The following is a 14,794-nucleotide window of genomic DNA, read 5'->3' as shown; positions in this document are numbered from 1 at the left end:
CCTATGAACAAAGAAGAAAAACAGAGGCAAAAGAACAAAATTAAACCAAATTCACATTCATTTGGTCCAAATTATATAATATTTATAGAAGAAACATTGTCCAATAACCAATTTATTTGTTATAAATATAATCATTAATTTAATATTCTTTTCACCTGGAAGATTCCTAGGAGTTTGTCTGTGAAATTCTTGCGGTTCCTGTTAATCTGGGAGTCTGAGTCTAATGTCTCATAATGCAGACTGTTAAAATGGTGAATAAAATTAAATGTGGTTAAGGCAATATATTAGACAAATCTCTTGCTACTATTTTTTTTTTTAATGAAACACAAAGAGCAAGCATCAGCTGTTAATGCTGCAGTTATAAGTACAAATCTAAGTTTTTATTTTCTTCAAATAACAGAAAGAAACAGTTCTTCAGTCTTGTTTGAAATGGTTTAATGCTGCAAAAGGGATAAGACACATGCCTTTGGTGTGAGAGACCCGGGTTCGAATCCACTGTGAGATCCCAATCCCTGAGCAAGACACTTAACCCCTAGTTGCTCCAGAGGCGTGCGACCTCTGACATATATAGCAATTGTAAGTCGCTTTGGATAAAAGCGTCAGCTAAATGAATAAATGTTAATGGTAATTAAACAGATGGAAGTACATATTCATGTGTCTATGGTGAATTTATTCCTCGTTGCTGCTGCTTGTGTAACTGTATTACTGGAAAGAAGCTCCAGACAGACTTCAATGAAAAGGAAAGCAGATATTGTTCTGGGATATACGGTTTTATTCAGTTAATTTCCATCACAGATACCCCAGTGGAGAAATTAGCTAGTGGCATAATACAAACCACATGAAATACCTTTCAGTAGCTGATGGGGTTTCTTTACTGAACTTCATTGGTTCATCTTTTGAGCAGTCACTCTTCACAGACACAGAGCTGGACACATGTGAGCCTGATCTTACACTGATGACACAAAGAACAGAGAGAGAGAGAGAGAGAGGAGAGAGAGAGAGAGAGAGAGAGAGAGAGAGAGAGAGAGAGAGAGAGAGGGGAAGAATATTTTACTACAGCAGATTCTTCAGTCTCATTTGAAAAGGTTTAATGTTGTAAATGGTCATTTCTGTAGATAGATGGACACATTCATGTTTGATTGTCACATTCATTATTGAATTTATGCTCTCTAGTGTCTGTCTGTGTAACTGTATTACTGGAAAGAAGCTGTAGACACAGTTCAGTGAAGAAAGAAGCAGAAAGTCTGTGATTTATTGTATTATTTACTTATTTTTCTATCACAGATACCCCAGTGGAGAAATTAGCTAATGCTTTGTTGTAATAATGAAATACCTTTCAGTAGCTGATGGTGTTTCTTCACTGAACTCCAGTGGATCATGTTCTTGAGCAGTCACTCTTCACAGACACAGAGCTGGACACATGTGGGTCTGATCTTACACTGATGACAAAAAGAAGAGAGGGAGAGCTTTTTAAAGCATTAATACAATCAATTTCACAAATTCTTAAAAGAATCTACAATATAGTCCAAGCTCTCTTCTGTCACATCAGTATCATCCTCATCTAACACACAAGCTTCATTTCTACCATTGTCCCATATTCAGCTTCATTCTCCTCAGTCATCTCACTTTCCTCGTTTATATCTTCTCTAGCAATATTAGCACTGACAAGACCATGTAAACCTGTCATCTAAAACAAATGACAGTGATTTACAGTCAAGCGTGATCTTTTTGATTTGGGACACTACTGTATCATGTCTTAATCTCTACAAGTAAGAGTTCATCTTTACTGAAAGCTGGAACACATCTCTTCTGACTTCATATCTACAGATTACATTTAATGAGGTTTTTGCTACAAATTCATGTCATCACTCATGCATAACCATTTGTGGACAAATTGTGGACCCTTACAAAAAGACACAATGAACTTGAGAGATTAAAGACTAAAGCCAAAAGACTAAACAATGTTCTGACTGCTATACATAATATTTATTGCTGTAGGTATCAGTAGATGTTTTATTAATGCGATGATGCCCATGATCACAGACAGACTTGTTATATGAGGGAAAGAATCAAATCACTGAGATTCCTTCTGTTTGTTTGGGGATTATCTAAACTTAATATTATATTCATAGGCCTAACCATAATATATCGAGTCATTCAATGCTACGGAGCGAAGATCACTCCTCTATAGTTATTAAAAATATATTACTCATTTTAGTTCATTTAACACTTACAGCAAAAGATACAGATTGCAATGATTTACTTTTTCTATGCACTGAATGTGCAACCTGAAACAAACATGTAAAAACATTTTATTCTGGGGTTGTACAGGATTTAAAAACTAGACATTTAACAAGTTTCAAGCTGTTTTTAACCCGAGACAGTCTTACCTCTGTTTGTGTGAGAGACTCATCTTTCCTCTCTTCTCTGACAGACTGCAGATGAACAGCTCAACACTGAGATCTTTGTGTCTCTGAAGACGATCAGATGCTCATCATGACCTGGACATGACAATCAGAGTTCAGAGTTCAAATGATGAAGAAAATAACTAGTGCTGAATCTTTGAGTTATCAAGCAGTAAACATACAAATAAAATATGCTACAAATATATTGCCATGTAATAATCTCTTCAGATAACTCTCAACACACGTCTTTATTTACATACACATTACTTAAGAAGAAGTTTAAAAGATTTGTTTGCTCGTTTTTATCTACCTCTCTGTCCAGAAGAACAGGTTTGATTTGATCAAAGAATACTTTCGGTTTCGCGTCTTAAAATGGAAGAAGGAAGAAAATAACAACTCTTTTATAATTATTCTGAACTGCTATACCTTTACAGATATATTTTTACAGACTTGTAAAAATATTTTAACATTCATCGTCTTGAAATGGATTGTTTTATTAATATCTCTCTGTTTCTCGGTGGTTTATTATTCGTCGCACAGACAGGTATAAGTTTATAAACTGAACAAATCACGCTTCATCCAGCTCTGAAAATGCGTTCATCATTCTCCTAAATAAGTGTAATGGTGAAAGTATTCAGACTTACTTGCAGTAGTTCAGACGATCTTGTGCTGGCAGGAACAGAATCCAGAAGTCTTTCAAACACTTCCGGTTGTGATCGCTGTTAAACACCTGTGCGATCTTCACGATTGATGTTTTGTCACCTGACACGACTTCATCTTGGAGAAAATCAAAGTCCAGTTAACAACAGATCTCGTGCATCAGCGCCACCAACTGGACAGGAATGTGAAGCACAAACACACCTGCTTTCTCCTTCTTCTTCCTTCTAACAGAAGATCCCAAACTAAAACAGTGCACTAGCGCCACCTGCTGTTTCTTCACATTCTCCCTCTCAATCTGCTCCATTCACCTCCTTCTGATACATTTGACTACTCTGAAGGGTTAATGAATAATGACAGACAAATCATATCAAATAATCCAAGACAAACATATCAATCTGAAAGGTGATGATTATATGCTATATAACAGAATCATATACAGTCCTGTTTTTATTTGAAGAAATTTCATTACATTTCTTTCATTACAGCAATAGTCTATAAATTCAGATTGAAGGATTTCATTCAGTTATTCTGTAGGTTATGATGAATAATTAGGATATATGAAATGTATGATTCATTGAATTAGTTCAGAACTCAATTAATTATAATGAACTTTCAGTCTCTTACATACAAATAGAAAATGGCCAGTTATTTTCATCTTCTTTTCTGAATTTATCATCTCTGTTCAGTTTTTACAGCTCGCTGTGATGTAGATATATGTGCTTTTCACAATCTGTCTTTTAAGATTTAAATAGTTTTGAATCTAACGTCTATTAAAAGAGAAAAACTGAGACTGTAAACTCATAAACTTATGGGTTTGAAAAAGACAAAACAGCACTTGACCTCTTATTTACAGCTGAAATTAAAAATTTTACCATTTTACAATCAAACATTTAGTTATAATTTATATATTTTAAATCCTACATTTCAGGAAATATTAGACTGACTAATGAGTTTAGTCTTCTTCATTATTTACAGTCTTTCTGTACTCTTATTCAACATTTATAACACTGTTTTTTCATGTAATTTAAGTTTAAATAATAAATATCACAGCTGTCTTATTTACTCTCAATGTAATTTATTCTCTAATATTTTGATATATCTAATATTCCTGTCTTAACCACTGTCCTCAAAATCCTGCATCAGAATCAGAAAACAAAAGAGAAGTGGATAAGATAAGTGCTATATATATCCATCTCAGAAGAATCCACAACTAATAGTAATAATAAAATGTATTTTCCAGACAGCGCATCCAGAGACAGTTCTGGATCTGATGAAGAGAAACCCCAGGAAAACGGAAGAAAGATCTTGTTTGAGACTCGAATCTCAACCATTAGACTGTAAAAAGTGTGAAAGATGAGAGAGATCAACCTTTATCTGTTCTCACATGGACAGATATTCAATGAGTATGGCAGAAATTTAGGCAGTACCTTACCATTGTGAAGCAGAGTATTAATGATATTATAAAGATATGGTGCTTAGAGAAGATGTGTTGAAACCAAACAAAGGTCAGATTTGGATTAAAGTGTTCATGGATTGTTATTGGGGAAATGAAGATAACTGTAACACTTTATCCAATTAATCACTTTATGTACTGACTATATGTACTGAACTGTAGACTTCTGTCTCCTCACAGCAGAGCTCCAGATCAGCTGTATGTCACGTGTGTTAACTGAGAGCTGTTCTGAGGAGCATCACTTTACTGACAGCTACAACACAGTGTGAACGCGCATATGATCTTGAGGATCTGACAACAGCATCATCTAACTGACTTGATCATGTCTTTATGGATCTGTTTCTTCCTCTGTTAGGATGCAGCTGACAGGACAGACTCCAGTAAGAGTCCCTCAGTGTTGATCAAGTCCACATCTAACACATCTAGAGCAGGAATCATCTGAAGAAAACTCTGTAATGATGAACCGACCCATCTCAGGCCTTCTGGGTCCATTTGTAACACTGATTTATGTCCTGCTCCTGGACTAAGTGTTTGAAAAGCACTTTATATTTTATTCAGCAGGTAATGCTCAACCTCAGAAAAGAGGAGTTAGCTCCTAAAATTCAGTTCTGCCATATTGTGAACTCTTTGAAACTTTGCTTTTGCTTCTAATAGGAGAAGAAAACGCAGTCTCATGAATAGTTTAAAAGATACGTAAAAACAAGCAAATACAAACGGCTAATGGACAGCAGTAAAGTGAGATATGTGTGACTCTTTATTACTATGTTTTATTTAAACCTATCTGAGAATAATATTAACAATAAAGCTTTACAAATTGGATTTGTATTTTTTTTAATCTGACACAAAAAAGAAAGAGTGCCAGCTCAAATAATCATCATTTATTATGACAAAGACACTAAAACACACTTGAAGAACCTTTAAAGTCCAGCATTCTGCTTTAGATTTCAACACTTCCTGAGAAAGATGAACACAAAGGAATAAATATGCATTATCTTATGAGAAATGCCATCATTATTCATGTAACTGATGTGTGAATATGTGCTCCATCTGTTCAGCTCTTCTGGATCTGATGTCATAAACCAGAAGAAATGACAGTAGCCACGCCCACCAGAGCAGAGAGGACCAATCGGATCACAGCTTCAGTAGAAGCACAACAGTGTTCAGAGTCTGAGGAATAAAACAGATCAAACTGAGATCAGCTCAGTCAATAAACACTAATATTAACACTAATATCAGCTGCTGAACCTGAACATGTGTGACAGAATTCACTGATGTCCAGATGTTGAGTCTGCTTGCTCATGGGATTGGGATGAGATCCTGATGATGAGGATGAAGATGAAGGACAGTCTGTAGTGTGTTTTATTGTGCTGTTTGTGATGCTCAGAGATCCAGTCTGATTGTCCAGCTTCAGTCTGTCTCTGAATCTCCATCAAGACATCATTCACAGTAATTCCTCCATCTGTTAAGCACATTTATGAAGACTGAATGTCCCTCCATCACTGAGACCGAGTCCACCGAACACACCTGAAGAACAAACACAAAAAAGACTTAAAATAACTTGATGGTTTGCTAAAGTAAATAGTTTTGGAATGAATATTTCAGAAGAATATATCCCAAATAGCACAACCGAAGCAAACTGTTGTGTGGATTAATAATTGTATCTTTGTGGTGATTTTTACTAAAACTCTGAACTGAAGTTGATTTGAGCTTCACAACATCATACCCAGAAAACACTTCAGATGAGAATCACATCACGACTGAAACTAAAGCTGCTGCTGTTTGAGCTTCAGTGTTTTTAACATAAAGCACGTTCAGAAAAACAAACAGAGATATTTAAAGAAATACAGATTTCAAACTCACCGACCAGACGCCACAAACACAAACAGAACCAAACATCTTCAGCGGTTTGAGTCCACAGATATGAAGAGACAAACTGGTTCAGGAATGAAAGGACAGATGAGCTGATGTGAGTAAAGTGATGTCAAACTCTCCTGTCAGTCAGAATCAGCACATGTGACCATCAAACTCCTTCTTTCTGAAGAACTCAAACTCTGAACATTGACACTTTGAAGCTCCAGTATAGACCACAGCTTCCTGGAGATCAATGGAGTCGTTTTCAGCAGAAACAAACTGACCATAACATGTGAAAAGAGTCTTAAAGCAGCGTTTGATCCTGAGATCCTGAGAGTCTTTGACTCTGGTTTCTCCTGTAACTCTCTTCAAGCTCATTTGTTCTTCATCTCTTCTCAAATGTCTCAATTGTTTCTCCTCTCTGACTGATTTCAGAGCTTCTCTGATGTATTTATGGAGCAGGAACATTTCAATGATGAGATGTAAACCTGCAACCTTTCAGTCTCTTGTTCTCAGTTCTAAACTGACTTCATTCAGCACTGATGGACTTTCAGATTTCACTCTCTGAGGAAGAGCAAGATATATAGAAAGTCTTATAGAAAGATAAAATGTCCATTACTTTCAGAACAGCAGGACAAACAGTCTGGACCAACATTTTCCTGCAGGGAGCTTTCATTCTGACTCACGAACAATAGATTCATACACACACAGCTGTAAATGTTAACGAGAACAGTGGCCTGTAAATCTGATTCATTCAGTTGGAAATCAGATCAGTTTGTATTTTGCTAAATTTGGAAAAATGTGATCTCTGTCTTTTTGATAGCAGAAACATTATTTGAAACACATACATGTGAGTTTATTTTGCTCTTTTCTTCCAGAGAAAGTGCAGAGGCCTGGATCAATGTTTTCTGAAATTCAAGTTATGTTGCACTTACACAGAATCCTCATATTTGAACTGTTCACTAGATATATAACAGTAATGAAGGCCTGAAAAATACACTCACACGATTGAACTAGATTTTAGTGCATGAACGTCTCCAATAAGACAAGAACAGAAAGGCTGAGACGCGTCTCCTGCTGGATGAAAGTCTCTGACTGTGAGCGAGTGCTGGATATGAATAGAAATAGTCTTTGACACGAAACGCATGAGATTGCTGATGTTATTCCCAGCTAACACAGTAATGTTGTGATGGTGTAACTGGACCGGACCATATTCATCGCAGACGTCATTTTATGATTCTTATATTCATTGTGGTGACGTTATTAGTGATGGGAATTCTGGCTCTTTTTAGGGAACCGGATCATTTGGCTCGGCTCAGCAAAAAGAACCGGCTCTTTTCGGCTCCCAAACGGTTCTTTATTTAGTACCAATTCTAGCTTTTAATTCAGCCAAATTTATCAATGTTTTGACCTATGTCTGGTATGTGTGCACAAATACAAATTTGGTATATATTTAATTAATAAAATCATACATTCAGTACTAAGGGAACTGTCACAGATGGAGTTGTTTTATTGAGAAAGTGGTTTATTTCGTAGAATAACACACTTGATGTTTTATTTCATTTCTTAAGAAATCATTTATAAGATGTATAATCAAGAGCACATAGAGATGACACATGTATTAGTGAGAGCGCTGAAGAGAAAAGAAGCTGGACATTACCTCAGCGGCTGTGTTTCAGATCAAGTGTGAAAGACAACAGAGCAGAGAATCCAGAAGAAGAAAGAGAAGATGCAAGGCCTTTTATAAAGCACTTGTGAAGGGATTTCCAGTGTGATGTCAGAAGACACTGGATCCACCTGCTGTCTATAAAAGACTGAAGTGATGATCAAATCAGATGCTGAAGAGCTCTCCGGCACCCAGAACCATCGCTGATATTGCCTTGAGCAAACCACTTACTCACATTTATATCTAATACTGACACAGTAGTTGTAGAATATGTGTAATATTTACTAACTTTAATAAATGAACTGACTTGTAGTATATAACATTGATGGCATTGATTTATAGCTAAGAACATACCACGGAGAAGGTTTTGTGAAGATGAACTCAGATGCTTATGAGAAAGAACAGATCTGACTTACTTTACCTCCCTGAGAATAAGTAAAATAATGTGGAAGGTGTAGGAAATTTAGCACAATATATACCTTAAACATCTCTAAATAATAGTTTTTTTACCTTTTAACTTTGCCTTCATCCGCCACGTTTGTAGTTTTTCTAATGCATTTTATTCATGTTTGTAGTTCTGAACCGAATCCTTTGAAAAAGCACAATGGATTGTGGGTAATTTTAGTCATTGGAGTGTGCACAGATCCACACTTCAAAAATCAGCCTGAAAGAGTAGACCATCCGGGGACTTTTGTCATACTCTTTTCAGCATACGTTGGGACACACTTATTCTAATCTCACATATATTTTAGATGTATAGTGTGAACATTGAGACGCAGGGCTTGTTTTCCCACATTAAGACCACAACTCACACACAATTTCTTTATCTCTGTGAGTAATTATACCAATAACTGAGTTTATTGTTACTACTGTATTATATGTGTGTACATATATAATAATGTGGTCTAAGTTTAAATGTTAAATGCATTTTAGACATCTTGCCATCCCAGAATTGGACGTTTCTGTAGAATGACCCTTGACCCCTGTTGTGCTGAAATCAGTGACCCAGTGAAAACTGTGACAGGGGTCTCTGTTCATCAAATGTTCCCGCGGGAGCAGAGCGCGCACACGTTACATTAGAAACTGAACCAGAATGATCCGCGTCAGAGGAGCTGAGCGCTGTGTAAAAGATGATTCATGTCTTAATGCTAGAGAAAACATCAACTGAACAAACTAGATACTGTCAAGAGCATCTAAATGATTATATAGAAAAGAAATGAAACATTAATGCTGCTGCTGTCTGCTAACATTTTAAGCTAACACTAAGAACTGTTTCCTTATGAGATGTTTAGCGCTTATTATGTAGAACATATTCTGATTATCTGATAAATGTAGGTCTTTATTCTTATTAAAGTTGACAGTAATTACCCAGTAATGTTGAAGATCTACAGTTTGCTCCTTACAGATGCATATGATGCAGTCACTGAATGTTTTAAGTAACATGGAAATATCACACATTGTAGATTTGCTTTATATCTTTTGATTCATGTAAGTGCTGCACTTGACAATCACATTTAAACATTTGAATCATTATGAATGAGTTTAATAGAAATATTATTAAACTGAAGAGCCAGACAGACTCATCTGAGCTTCTTCCTCCTCTGTTCCAGCTTTACATTAAACACAATGATCATCTGCTTGAATACTAAAGCAACATTAATCATTCAATATCATGTTTCTAACACACATGCTGCATTATTTGATTGTAAAGTCTGAGTCTCTTCACCTGTATGGATCACATTTACACATTTATCACACATTTATTTCTCCTCATAGACACAGTAGTGAAGCTCTTCTGTGGATCTTCAGCTGATGTTTACTGCTCCTCTCAAGATCACTTCACTTTATGAGATACAGCATTTAGCAGCTTCTGGTGACTGAACTCTTTCAGAGATTCTAATCTTCATCAACACTGTAAGGTAGAACAGAAGATAAAATCATCAAAGTACAAAATAGTTACTATCATATGTTTCATGCTTCATATGTTTGTGTCTCTATTGAGTCGATATTAAGAGAAACACACACTAACGAGTGAACACCAAATATAATAAATGACAAGGAACAAACACAAATGTGATTCAGTCTTAAAACACAACTCTTTCAGTTAAATGTGTCACTAGTTAAAGCTGTTTGTCTCTAGTTTAAACATGTTTGTGTTGGTCTCAGTAAATAAGTGAAATGATTGCACAGCTCGCTGGAATACTGGATTCTGATTGGTCAGTGGTGACATTCGGAGGTGTGTTATTCATTAGGTGTGTGTCATTAGCAGCAGAATAACACACAGTCATACGGTATTTGAGTCGGGCGTTTCTTTGACTTCTCTTGTAATGTGACGTGTTGCTTGTCAAAGTAAAAACACACAAGAGACAGAGACATTGATCATGTGATGCTGGACGACTGTGAGCTGAAGCTGAATCTGCTCTGATTTTACCAGCGTTTTCCTACAATCTGAACAAATCTATTTCAAACTCGAATGATTCACTATTACTGATCTCATTAATAAAGCAGCTGTTGCTGTAGAAAGCTGTGACAGTCTGCTTTTCTTCTCTTTCCTCCTTTGTGTTCAACATTTTATCAACTTTACATTTCATTCTGACACAAACCCTTTGAAATAAAGCTTGATGATCATTTGATCAACTCTTTTCACTAATATTTGAAAGTATATATTTGTTCAGATATCAGAGGTAAATGAATCTCTTTAATATCACAAAGTGAAGTTTACTCACATCAGTTCACAGTTTGAGTCTCGTAGCACATCAATGAGCTTCTGCTTTGAGTCTCCAATCTTATTACCTCTCAGATTAATCTCTTTTAGAAACTGCAGAGCTTTTGTGTTCGTCAAAGTCTGAGTTAAAGAAGAAACATCTGTAATGTCACAGTAACGAAGACTAGAAAGAGACAAACAGAGGAAGAGAGATCATCTTACAAACAAATCATTAAGATGAAGAATCTTTCACAAATATAATGTGAACACATTCATCATGAGATATTGAGTATAAAGTGTTTTGTTGAACTCTTATGTGCTGTTCGTTTGGGGACGACACTCGTGCTGTTTGGGCTCTCCAGAGAACACAGCCAACAAAACGACATTTTGTTACAAATGTAATTTTACTAATGTTTTTAATCCACATTTGTGTAATTCTTTAAGGATTTATGATATTTTTTATATTTATAATTTATAAAAATTAATTAAATGTGCTGGGTGTTTTTCTAATGTTTTTTAACAGTAACAAACAACCAGATATCAATCCAATTTAATTTTCTATTTGTAGATCTACCAAGTGTTGACAACCGTACAAAGTCTCATGTCATTTAGATAAAGGGAACATTTGTTTTTATTTCAGCAAACATCATTTGGGGTCTCAAAAGACCTTGAACAGCACATAAGAGTTAAACAAAGTGATTTTCATCATTTTGATTCTTGTCTGTGAATGTTACTGACCTCAATGTCTCCAGTTTACAGCGTGAATCCTTCAGTATGTCACATAAGTGATTCAGTCCTGTGTTTTTTATTTGATTCCTGCTCAGGTTCAGTTCTCTCAGGTGTGATGGGTTTGATTTCAGAGCTGAAGTCAGGATGAGACACTGTTTCTCTGTAATACTGCATCTACACAGACTGAAGACAGAAAGAGAAAACACAATGAATCAGACACGTTATGTTCATGTGTGAGTAATTCATCATGTGTTAACAACATACAGTGCAATAAATAAAATGTTGCTGAAACCTGAAAACAATACAAATAAATAATTACACAGCCATAAAAAAACTAGGATATTGAGGATATTAGTTACATTTCAAGTCTGGAGAATCTTTAGTCAGACCAAAAAAAAAGAGGTTTGTGATTTATAATGTAATTAAGATACAGGATAAACTACAGAAGCATCTTAAAAATAACATTAAAATGTTACAATTGATTTTAAATGTAACAAATAAAGACAATTCTGTTCAGAAATGCAAATTTAATTCAAGATATTTTAAGATTGTAGTGTACAGTCAACAAGTACAACAAGATTTTGTGATCATATTTTGTTCTTATCGTGATGCATGTCTGAGTGAAACCGCTTTAAAAACAAAACTGCAGGTCAGGAATTCATGAGTTTTTGATGAACAGCTGATAATTGTGTGCTATTGCAAACAATATCCCATCGTTTCATCACAATTTCACCATCAAGTTAGGCACTTCAACCATAACTCCTTCAAAAACAGCTTGAAGCCTTGTAAATATGATTGATGATCAGCTGACTTTCTCAGACCACATTGCTAAAACTGTCCGATCCTGCAGATTTGCTTTATTCAACATCAAGAAGATCAAGCCCTTTCTTTGGGATCATGCTGCACAACTCCTTGTTCAAGCTCTTGTTCTGTCCAGGCTGGACTATTGCAATGCTCTCTTGGCAGGTCTTCCAGCCAATTCTATCAAACCTTTACAATTAATCCAGAACGCGGCAGCCAGATTTACATGCCACTTTACAGTTTACGCAATTCAGAGACACATCTTTGAGATAGTATACCTGTGTGTGTGTGTGTGTGTGTGTGTGTGTGTGTGGGTATGTGGGTGTGTGCTTGAGATGCTACTGAACTGTTTAAGTGTGTTTACTGGAGAGAGAGGAGACAGAGAGTAAATGGGTTGATGGCCTCCCTGGTTCTGTTTTTTGCAAACTTGTTTGTCTGTAATCTCAATGGGCATCATTTTATCCATAATTCTGTGAAATTTCTATTTTAAAATTGTTATTTCTTAAAATTTGTCATACCTGCCCAGGGACTACAGGTGGAAATTAGCAATTGTTGCTATAACCTGGCACAAGACATATTCTCTTGTTTAACAAGTTTAATGTTTATTTGTGCATTGTCCCTGTTTCAAATAAAATAATTTCCATTCCATTCCATTTGACACTTGATGACACTAGGGATGGGTATCGTTAAGGTTTTAACGGTATTACTACTCTTACCTATAATGCTTAACGGTCCGGTACTTTAACGGTATTCTTATCTGTACTTTGTTTTGTGTTACTGTGTTACTTTGTGTTGTGTTAGGCAGTCGAAAACTTTGCATTTCTCTGTCTGCACATAATGCACTTTTGAAAGATGCTTTGACAGATTGCTTGTGTTTCCGCCCTTACATGCAAAAAATGTGTTGCACTTATGACAACCAGCGTTGTCTGCATCAACTCCAGTGAAGTATAACCATACTTTGGAACGTTTTACTGTCTCTGCCATCTTCACTCTTTGTATTAAGCAGGAGTTTTCGTATTGTAAGGGGCCGTTCACATATCGCGTCTAAAAACGTGTGGAAAACGTTAGGCACGCCACTTTCTGATTTTCCCCCCCAAAAGCCTTCGGGCACTTGCGCCCTTGAGGCGTCTGTCGTTGCTAAGCAACCATGACCTGCTCTCTCCATGAAGACGTGGAAATTTCAGCAATGGATAAATGGATTTGCAGCACTAAAAACTGCTTGCAGTAGCACTGCTACTAAATTTACTACTGGGGAAGTCGTGGCCTAATGGTTAGAGGGTTGGACTCCCAATCGAAGGGTTGTGAGTTCTAGTCTCGGGCCGGACGGAATTGTGGGTGGGGGTAGTGCATGAACAGCTCTCTCTCCACCTTAAATACCATGACTTAGGTGCCCTTGAGCAAGGCATCGAACCCCCAACTGCTCCCTGGGCGCCGCAGCATAAATGGCTGCCCACTGCTCCGGGTGTGTGCTCACAGTGTGTGTGTGTGTGTGTTCACTGCTCTGTGTGTGTGCATTTCGGATGGGTTAAATGCAGAGCACAAATTCTGAGTATGGGTCACCATACTTGGCTGAATGTCACTTCACTTCACTTCAATTTATTTAAAAATCCTTAAAACGTCTTAATATGATCGCACATTAGAAATGTTTGGTGAGATAAATGTGCATGATAACATTATTAAGCAAAAATACATAGTACATTCATTTTTTTCCCTCCAGTACCGAAAGCAGGACCGATACCGTCAGATCTTTCTGATACTACGGTCTTTCATAATTTAGCCCCGGGGCCATTTTAATACCGGGTTTCGGTACCCATCCCTAGATGACACACACTGTCTTTACGTTTCTTGTTTGGGCGAGGAGCAAGCGCAATATTTTTGAGGGGCATTAACCTCAAGCATCGCTTTCCTCAACATGAGGGGCTATTTGGGTGATTGTCGTGGTAGTTTAACAGCGCTCCCCTTCTTCCAAGAAGGGTCGCCTATGAGCGCGCTACTCTGAGCTCGGAGTTCTCCTCTCATATGAGACTGAATTCTCTGTTTTTTCACCAGAGCGCTTCAGTATTATTTCCATAGATCGAGTTGATGACTCTCAAACATACTGTTTTGAGATGCACTGTGAGAGCAGACATCCTGTTGAGGCAGGGGCTGAGGCTTGGGGAATGGCGGCTTCGCACCGAGGTGATGAAGCAGAGTTGGAGAGGTTGGCCAGACTCGGGTGGATCTGTTTATGACTCGAGAGACATCGCACTGTCCGGTCTGGCTTACTCTGACTCATCCAGCTCCACTGGGGCTGGACGCCATGGTACAGGCGTGGCTGAGGCTTCACATTTCTTCCCCCAATTGCTCTGCTCCCAGGCCATTCCATCTATGAGCTGCTCTATCAGAGTGCCACGAGAGCCCCTCCTTAGAACAGTATTTTAAAATCCATGCTAAGGTGAAGGTGCACGTGAAGTCTTTGCACACTTTCTGAAATCCACACTGTGGTAAGTTCGCACGCTAGTACTCTGTGTTTTTTTTAAAAATCC

The 14,794-nt window shown here is 37.0% G+C and overlaps 1 long non-coding RNA gene across 2 annotated transcripts; it reads right to left on the bottom strand.

The window, feature by feature from the left end:
* Positions 1–878: 878 nt before the first annotated feature.
* LOC113081353 (uncharacterized) lies at positions 879–3,077 on the bottom strand. Of its 2 annotated transcripts, none has more exons than XR_003282157.1 (3): positions 3,050–3,077; positions 2,391–2,501; positions 879–952 (listed from the first exon to the last, which is right to left on the bottom strand). It is a non-coding gene; the product is annotated as an uncharacterized LOC113081353 (long non-coding RNA). The 2 variants fall into 2 exon arrangements; XR_003282158.1 differs by lacking the exon at positions 879–952 and adding an exon at positions 1,416–1,439.
* Between the last annotated feature and the right edge of the window lie 11,717 nt (positions 3,078–14,794).

The sequence above is a fragment of the Carassius auratus genome, unplaced genomic scaffold, assembly GCF_003368295.1.
Source record: "Carassius auratus strain Wakin unplaced genomic scaffold, ASM336829v1 scaf_tig00033910, whole genome shotgun sequence".
In the NCBI taxonomy this organism is placed as follows: domain Eukaryota; kingdom Metazoa; phylum Chordata; class Actinopteri; order Cypriniformes; family Cyprinidae; genus Carassius; species Carassius auratus.
This window is presented reverse-complemented; position numbering and strand designations above follow the sequence as displayed.